At 37.5% G+C, this 9997-nt stretch overlaps 1 long non-coding RNA gene across 1 annotated transcript; it reads right to left on the bottom strand.

The window, feature by feature from the left end:
- Positions 1 to 1139: 1139 nt before the first annotated feature.
- LOC141375355 (uncharacterized) lies at positions 1140 to 9719 on the bottom strand. Its single transcript, XR_012383268.1, has 3 exons — positions 6030 to 9719; positions 4112 to 4785; positions 1140 to 3812 (listed from the first exon to the last, which is right to left on the bottom strand). It is a non-coding gene; the product is annotated as an uncharacterized lncRNA (long non-coding RNA).
- Positions 9720 to 9997: the final 278 nt, after the last annotated feature.

Here is a 9997-nt window from a genome sequence, read left to right on the forward strand (position 1 = left end):
TATATATATATATATATATATATATATATATATATATATATATATATATATATATATATATATATATATATATATATATATATATATATACACATACATATAAGCGTTTTTTCATTGTTTATCATTGATTTACAGTAGATTTTTTTTCCCTATGTGTTTCTAACTCTGTTTAGTTTTGGCATGATTTGCACAATTATTTTTTAGCAATTTGTCAAGAATAATTCTTCAAAACTTGCATTACTCATTTGTTTTTAATTTAATTTAGTTAATTACCTTCAATTTTGATGTTTGCATCTGGATGGATTTCTGTAATCATTATCTGGCAACAGTACATTTTAGCTGTTTTTTGGTGGGCAATTCCAAGCCTGTAAACTGCTCATGAGCTTAAATGAAAAGCAAATTTGTATTTGCGTTAATGAGCAAATCCCCTGCACTCATTTACTCAAATGACTGGAGCATTGCAGAGTGCCGTATAAATTGAATTCACTCAGTTAGTGCCTGCACCAGTATAGCATTTATTAGTTTACCCATAGAAGTGCATATTGGCCAAGAAAAATAAGATTATTATGAAGCAAATGTTGAAATGTTGCCATATTTGCATTGTAAATATAACAACAGTAGATTTCATTGAAAGAACAGCAGCTTTTTACTGTTTTAAGTTATTAGAGTTTTGTGGTATACTACTGTATTTGATTTTAGTGCTAATACACCAATGTTTTATTGCACAAAATACTTCAGCAATGCGACATGGAATGGAAGCAATCAGTCTGTGGCACTGCTGAGGTGTTATGAAGCTCTGGTTGCTCTTCTGCATTGTCAGTTTTTGGTCTGGCAAGTTTGCTGGCCAATCAAGCACATGGAATCTATAAAATATATAGTATATATTATATATAGTAAATATATAATATAAAGTTTCAGTTTTTGAATTGAATTAATGAAATTAATCAACCTTTTGATGACATTCTTATTCAGGGGTTAGCAACCCTGTTCCTGGAGAGCTAGCTTCCTGCAGATTTCAGTTGCAACCCTGACCAAACACACATCTGGAATTATAAAGTGCGGCTTCAGGTCCTAATTAATTGGTTCAGGTGTGTTTGATCAGGGTTGAAGCTGAATTCTCTAGGAAGGTAGCTCTCCAAGGAGCAGAATTGCTGACCCCTAATTTAACTCATTAATTGAGATGCACCTGTATATAAAATGCGCTCAGTGTCATTTACACTACTAAGCACCATCTTTTTCCCTAATGTTTCTTATTTCCTTTTTCTAAAAGCTACCTCTCATCTGACCTGTCTTCCCCTGAAATGTGATGTTTGTGTAGGGTTAGAGGGGTCCAATTTCCCTACATGTAAAAGTGTGTGTGACAAATAATTATCTTCATCATCATCATCATCATCATCATCATGGTCACAAACGTAAAACTAAAGAAATGCAATAAACATTATGTAACAGAATTCTAATGTACATTACTGCAAAAAAAAAAGGAAAAAAAATTCAAAGTAAAAAGAACCATAGTAATGTCAAAAAAAAGCATAAATAGTGAACTGTCATGCAATGAATTAACTTGTTTTTTATCGGGGGGGGGGGGGGGGGATTATTTACTATTATCAAAGAAAACACAAGACATGTCACTCAGATTTGAATAGGTAAAAGTGTAATGGTCAATATGGTGAATGAAGCCCCACCTACTAGTACAGCAGCCAATCATCGATCGTTATAGACTGACATTTCTCCAGGGTAAACACACCTGAATCTCACCGAATACTTTCTTCAAAGACATAAAATATATCCACATAAAGCTTTAAATCTGTACTTTGAAATTAACCAACTACACGTGAAAACAAAAGTTTCTTGGTTTTGTAATAGCGAGGTACAATCAGCCCTGTCAAACGCACATCACATGACAGCAACTACTCAAACAGCCACAAACCTGTAAACAAATAGTCGCTGTCATTTTGGCAGGAGATTCACCATCAAGACCAAGTTGTGAATTACTTCATAAGAGCAGCGTGATCTGACGATCGTTATTCAGCGGAGGATAATGTGTAGAATGGCCAGAAAAGAGGTTAGTGTCATTATCTCAGTCCTTTCGATCGCGCATGTAATTATGATTATGATTTCAAACATGTAGTTATAAGCTTGGCAGACAATTTTTGAGAATTTGATATTTCCCTATTCAGTTACAATGGCTGAGAGGCATTTCAAAGATGGCCATTGAGTGAAATGACTTGCTTTAAAGGTACTTTGCTGTTATTCACCATATAAATATTAAGGACACATACTCTTAACCAGGTTGCAGATTTTTTTTTTTTTGATGTAGCATTTTTACCAGTTAAATCAACCATTTTTGTGGTAAATTAGCTTAAAGCATATTTACATTTAAAGATACCACCCAAGGTTTCTAATATCAAATCTCGATCAGATCTGGAATCAAGTGAAGCAGTAAAGAGACCTACTCTATATTGTAAGAGGAGACAGTTTACCCCATAGTGTTTAGCAATACGTATTTTTTATGCTGTAGGAGGTTATGAAAATGTGTGAAGAAAGCCGCAAAAATCTGGGAAGAAACACACATACACACACATATTTACAATTGATCCAAACCATGAGGCTGCCCTCTCAACTCTTAATCCTCTTTGCTTTGTGATCTTTTTATCTGGCGTCTTACGGATGGCAGAGCAGAGTGAGGAAAGAAGACCTCTCTGCCACAGTCTCAGAGAGACTCTGAATCTTTGGGATTGCTGTATAACAGCTTGGAAGAAACTGTTTTACAGCATATTGTGCAACAAACAATGTGCCTACAGAGAAATCTTTCTCTCAGACACACACACACACATACACACACAAACATAAGATATTAGTATTGGTGGTTTACGAGGACTCTTAATAGGGATATTGTATTTCATACTGTAAAACTGCTTGTTATATGGCCCTACTCCGAAACCCAATTAGCCTGTGGCAAATTTTAAATGTCAAAATATCCTGTTAAGTATGATTTTTATGCATTTTGAATTATGAGGACACAATGCATGTCCTCATAAACCACCTTAATAGAGTAGAACTAGTTCATACCTATATCAATATATAAATATCTGTCCTTTTAAACCACCAAAACCAGTACACACACACAAACACACACAGACATACTCTGGCATCATGCCCTGGGGAGAACATGCACCACCTCGCTGACTTGTCTGTATTATTCCTGTATTTGTGAAGGTTGTAACACATGAACACGCACACACCTCGCTAACTCTGTGATGTCCCTTCTCCTCCTAATGTCACTCAACAGTTTCACCTCGCTCAGCAGCCCCAACGAGGGTTATGGGATGTAAAGTTCTCTGACGGTGTGTCATTTGCTTGTCGGCTTACAGATAAGCATCACTGAGCGCATACAGTGTAACCATAACACCAGAGATAAGAGACTGGGAGATGGAGAAAGTAAGAGAAAACTGTGGATTAACGAGATGCTTTCGGGTGGCTTCTTCCCTCTGCAGTAGAGTTTTTGTACTGTAAGTCAAAAGTTGTTTTACAGTGGTATGCTGGTCCGTTTGTGGGACATGTCATAGATTATACGGTTATTTTCAGTGGAATAAGCTAAAAGGATATTTCACACAAAAATTAATTGAACTCAACATTTGCTTAGCCTTAAGTGGTTATAAACCTTAATGAGAAGATATTTCGAAGAAAGCTGAAAACCTATAACCACCAACCTCACCTGCTTTGAATGTTATTAAATGGGTGTTATCAATGGTTATCAGCTGATAGATATGGGTCAGTAGGGGTCTTCTGCGCCTACAGGTAGGCTCAGAAGGCTGTTTTCATCCATTCACATGGTTAATCAGCTGTACTTATAGAGAAGACTCCAGATCCAGATCTGTTTTTACATTACTGTGACGGTTTGATTTAGTGTTGGGGTGTCACCCCCAGAAAATTTCTTAGGGTTGGCCAAATAAGGCCACACCAAATCTTAAGGTGGCACACAAAACAATTATAAATTTCAGTGTAATGTTATATTTTTGTTTTTGGTAAATGCAATAATGTGATTTTAATTAATTTAATTAATAACTCTTAAAATATTGCAATTTATTCCTTGAAATAATTCAGCAAGTACATGTGCAAACCAAATAAAAATCCTTATTTAGTTTAAAACAACACAGGTTCATTTTTAAAACGTAATCCCATATACGTTTCTGGAGACCGCAAGTTATGTAGCCAGGGGTACTTATGGCTGCATTTAATATTTTTAATGAACGCTATGGGGCGGAATGACGCCATTCCTTTTTGCACTTACTAGCTGACTGCTTACTTCTATGTGGACTGCTTTCCCGCTGGAACCAGTCAATCAGTGAGTCATTCAGTCAGTCAACAGCAGCCTCTAGTGGGCTTATGCGAGAACAGCAAGCACGGATAGCACTCGCAAGAGAAATTTGAGATATGAAAAAGCGTACGCAGTAGCCTCACCGGGATTCACGAAAACAAAAACTGCAAAAATACGTACTTCCTGGGACGTATTTCACGGCCTACAGAAATGTTTATAGAGGTTCGTTTTCAGAATGAGCCTGGGTTGATTTAAAATACTTTTCAAGTCAGTTATTTTTCACATACCTTTATTGGACAGCACATGACATGTCTAACATTAAAGAAGATTACTGAATGAATTAAAAAACAGACAAATGAACAAACTGAACAAAAAGCATTTCTAGATATACACACACTCACTAGACTCTAATAATATTATTTATCCATTTTCCTTTTTAAGCAACAATATTGTTAATGCAGCTTTTTCTATTAAAGACAGTGGCGTAGCGGACGGGCCCGCAGGGCACGCACCGCGGGGGGGGGCCCCGCGTGATTAGGGGGCCCCACGTCGTCGCGATATTCAAAAATTGAAAATCCAGGAACCGCAATAATCAAACTCTTGGGAACAACTGTGGACGGAACCAAAGTTCACAGGTCTGTGTTCTCCGAACACCTCTCAAGCGGTGGACTACTTCATTCTGATTGCTTGCCGCCGAACCGCGTCATAGCCAATGAAGACGCGCCGCTGTTTCTCGCCGCCGGTTCTCGTTAAAAAATGAATGACTTCTGGCTACTTTGACGCTCTCGCCGCTTTCGGTTTGTGATCGCTCCTCAGTTTGTGAAGGATTCCCCGCGTTGTCGCTCCACTCCGCCTCCTTTCCCCGCACCTCAATTTGTGACATAGATATATACACTAGATATTATATAGGGACCCTGAGCATGCGTCAATAGCGCCGCCACATTGGGACAGTGCTCCCAGGACAAATGTCATTCAACCCCACTAGACAATTACGTGAAGATGCGGGACTGTAGCGCTGTCTACGAGTGTAGTAACGAGCAAACAAAGAAAACAAAGCACAAAGGCAGAACATTCCATAGGTAGGATTAAGTTTTTTACGTTTTTGTATGTTCTGAAATTTGTGCTAAACAGGTAGCGTTATTGATACTAATACAGCCACTTACTGCATTCACTATAAGTCAAAGTAGCTCCAATTCGCACTAAATACTCGGCTTATGCTAGTTTTGTTGAATAAAATCAGCAAACAATGAAAAAGAAATATGACAACGAGATGCTGCGGTGCCAGAAACTTGTATTATTGTCGGCTAGTGAAGGAGTCGTTGATAATGGAGATTCATTCACAAACAAATCGCTCCCTCCATCAGTATGAGAAGTGAAAGCAGGAGAGGAGCTGTGTTTCAGGACATGATTAGATCAAATTTAACAGGGAGGGTGGATAGTACATTTCTGTACACACAAACACAAGCTTTTTGTCAGGAATGCCCATGCGGTCACTGATCCATCAATGTAGAAAAGTGATGTAAAATTATAATTTTCATAATTGAAATAAAAATAAAAATACTAACATCCAGGAAAACTCCAGATCATAGATATATGTGTATATGTGTATATCTCTGGCTCTGCCGCCCCCAAACCCCCCCGACCCCCTTGAAAACTGGGGGCCCCATCGGTGATCCCTGCAGGGGGGCCTCCGCATTTTGCGCTACGCCACTGATTAAAGACTTCTTTTTGCAAAATGCATGCACAAAATCATTAAGATTTCTGGCTCTTGTAAATCAACAAGCAAAAAATGGAGGTGTTAAATAGGCTAAATTCTAAAAAGGTGATTTCAAAATGCATTTATTTATTTATTTATTTTTTTGGATTTCAATCTAATAAAACACTATTTTTAATTTCAAAGTCATTAATTTCTTACAATTAGTTTCTACAATCTTGTAAACCCAGTTGTGTTTCGTCTCTCGTCCTTGAACAATACTAAACAACTTACCCTTATTTTTTTTAAAGATATGTAGTGAAAAAGTAAAAACATTAAACAATGCAAACCAAAATGACCTAATTCCGAGCCATTAAGTAGCATTAACACATTTAGTATTTAAGTAGAAAGGTTGACAGAAAACATAGAATAGTATGACATGCATACCCATTGCTGTCTGTTGAAGGTGTGCACGTGGTTATTACAATCAATCCACAATTTAGTGGCTGCATTTTATTATTTTTTATTGAAATATTGTAAATTTGCATAAGTACATTTAAATTCAATAGTCTCTGGATGCAGCCTTTATGATGCAAGCTGAGATTGCGTCACTTAATGTCAATTCAATGTCAGACACAATGCACTCCATGGAGTGAGTGACGTCACTGTGACGGGTAGAGTTAGGGGTGGGGTTAGGTGAGTGCATTAAAAAGCATTGGATGCAGTTCAGATTGCACTGCACCAGGTCTGCATTCAGACCCCTCTCTTTCAATTAGCAATATCAACAACAAAATCATATTGGGGTGGCCCCTTCGAGGTTCCCCTGTGAGGTGGGTTAGACGTTATAAAATACAATTATTGGGAAATTTAATAAATAATTCCTGTTAACTTCAGGACACAGCCGTATGTAATCTACAGTGTAGCTGATTAACCATGTGGATGCATGATAACAGCCCTCTGTCCTTACTGGTAGGCACAGATGCTCCCTATTGGCCCAAATCTATCAGCTGATAACCCCTGATAATGTAAATTCAATCGAGTGATGACATTCAAATTGGCTGCCAACTTTCATAGTAGGAAACGATAACTATTGTGGAAGTCAATGGTTACAGGTTTCTAACTATATTTTCTAAAATATTTTCTTCTGTGTTTATCAGAAGAAAGATATTAAAGAAGTAATGGATAAGTGAAATAATAACATTTATGTAACCAGTTAAGTCAATTGAGAACCAGTTCTCATTTACAATGACAGTAACTGGCCAAGAAGCAACTTAAAAAGCAGATGTGAAGCAGCAGGGACACATTACAGCACAGTTTCACACATGCAGATAATAACATAAAGTCAAGCAAAAACTAAAATCAAGCACATTGATCTTGTGCTGTTAACTGGATTGAATTTTTAAGGGATGACAGAGGAATATAAGCATCGAAGGCAGAAAACTGAAAAGAGTAGCGACCAAATGAAGTGTGAACTTTGTGTATGCAAAGGTTAATAAAACTGTTAGGGCGCAAATTGTGACATGTTTTCTGAATGTTAAGAAGTAAATATAGTGGAGTTTTACCAATAAGAGTTTTGTAAATGAACAGAAACCAATGAATTTGTCAACATGATTGAAGAGAAGGCCAATTCAGTAAAGAATACAGTTGACAGTGATGAGTATTAAATGGCACACCAGTAACAAAATTAATTGCTGCATAGTAAATAACATCCAGTTTGTCAAGGAGACTTTTTGAAGCTGATCTGTAAATTAAATCCCCATAATCCAAATGATGACTGAATTTTCAGTTTTGGGTGAACTCATCCTTTAATGAGCCTTTATATAGTGCTTTGTAGTTGTGTCAGGGGGTCTCTCTTCACCCACCACAAAGTAACACTGCTGGTGTGCTCTCTATACATCAACTATATGTAGAGAGGAGAGAGCTAAATCAATGGTTGTAAATCATTAGGAGACCATGACTGATTGGCGCCCATGGAAGGAATTTGGCTAGGACACCAGGGTTACACCTCTACTCTTTATGAAAAGTGCCATGGGATTTTTAATGACCACAGAGAGGCAAAGCCTTGGTTAACATCTCATTTAAAGGATGGTGCTTTTACAGTATAGGGTCTCCATCACTATGTCTGGACATTGGGAACCACCCAGTTCGCTAAGTAATTACCCACTGCGGGACATTAACACCACTTACAGCAGCAACCTACAGGAGGTTTCTTATCCAGGTACTGACCAGGCTTGCGTAGGCACAAGCAGTCATGGTGGCAAACGCTTTTAACGTCAGAATAAGTGATGTTTCGTGATTGAACAATTTACTTTTCTAATTCTAATGTCATTTCTTTTATGTCTTAAAGGGGTAGACAAGGCTTGAAAAATGTGTCGTAATGTTCACAATCAGTATAACAAGACTCAGCACTGAAGTGTGTGTGTGTGCTGTATAAATAGTCCTAGTAATCAGTTCATGAGTAGCTTCAGCTGTGCCTGTCTGCAATCATGGGATTTGTAGTTCTATGCAATACTGTGTGTTTACCAGCAATCTGCACAGGCTGGATTGCTGGTGATCGTGACATCAAATAAATTGACAACTTCAGAATTTAGCAGCTAGGATAGTTACCTGCTCACATGCTTCTGATCAAGTAACTCCAATTCTCTTTCACCTGCACTGATTCCCAGTTTACTATCATATTTACACAATGCAAAATCCTCCTCTTAACATACAAAGCTCTTCATAACTCGGCACCTCACTATCTTTCTGATCTTCTCCATTTGTACACTCCTTTGCGCTCACTGAGATCATCTTCTGCAGAATTGTTATCTGTTGCGAACTTGTAGTCATTTGGTGGCAGGGCTTTTAGTTGTACTGCACCAAGGTTATGGAACTTCCTGCCTTTGCAGATTCGCCAGGTGGACACTATTTCCAATTTTAAATCTCAGATAAAAACTTTGTTGTTCAGGATAGCTTTTAATGGATTACCGGATTAATATCATGTCTATTGCTTCTTACTGCTTGTGTTTTTATGATGTGCTTGCAATATATTGTCCTTGATAAGAGGTATTATTATTATTAACTGAGCAAATGACACTTAATAACTGTTGTCATAAGCATGCATACAATCTCAAATGTCATGTCATGAATATAAAGGTTTCATAAACATCTCTTCAAGTTAAAAATGTTAGTGTTGATTTGGAACCGATCAGGTTTGTGTCAGTCAATGAGACAACTTTATCAATGGGCTCTATGCACAGCTAGAGTTTTAAAGCCAACAATAAACTTCCGGTGAAAGCTTAATGGGACTATTTTCTATTTCACAAGGTTGTTTTTACAGCTTCATTGCTGTAGTAATTACAATACATTTAGTTAAATAGACTTAAGCATTCATTCAGTTGTTCAAGTGTAAAACAAGATGGAAGACAGTTGTACCCACTTGCATCATCAGTAGCAACAGGCTAGCGCAGAAATTCCATTGAAAATACTGTGGTAAAATAAACTGTCATATTTTAAAGACATGGTGGGGGGGAATCGAATTTAATGCAGTGCTTCTTGTCCGATCTGAGACTCACTTCATATCGTATATCTAACATGCAGTGAAGATCGCTGATTAAAAAAAAAAAATCAGATCTTAAACAGTTCACCGGAAGCCCGGCTGAAAACTAAAAAGTCTGGGTGCATATACATTGACCACAAAATGTTTGCATTCAGAACAACTTCCAACCCAAACAAACTTATCAGAAATAAGCCATTTTTATAGTGTGCACCTTATGGCTCACTTAGAAGCTCTGATAGCATGCAAAGCAATTGCGAATTCATAACCAGCCAAACTGGCTAGTGAATTGATATTCATTGCCCACCCCGATTGGTATTCACCCACATTTGGTAGGAGTTGATGTGATCTTGATTCTGTTTACTGAAATTGCACAGAAAGTATTGCCAGCTCAATGTAAACAAAAGTGTTACAGATTGAGCAGTCATATTGTATTCGTGTCATCTGATCA

Source organism: Danio rerio, chromosome 7 (genome assembly GCF_049306965.1).
Source record: "Danio rerio strain Tuebingen ecotype United States chromosome 7, GRCz12tu, whole genome shotgun sequence".
NCBI lineage: Eukaryota > Metazoa > Chordata > Actinopteri > Cypriniformes > Danionidae > Danio > Danio rerio.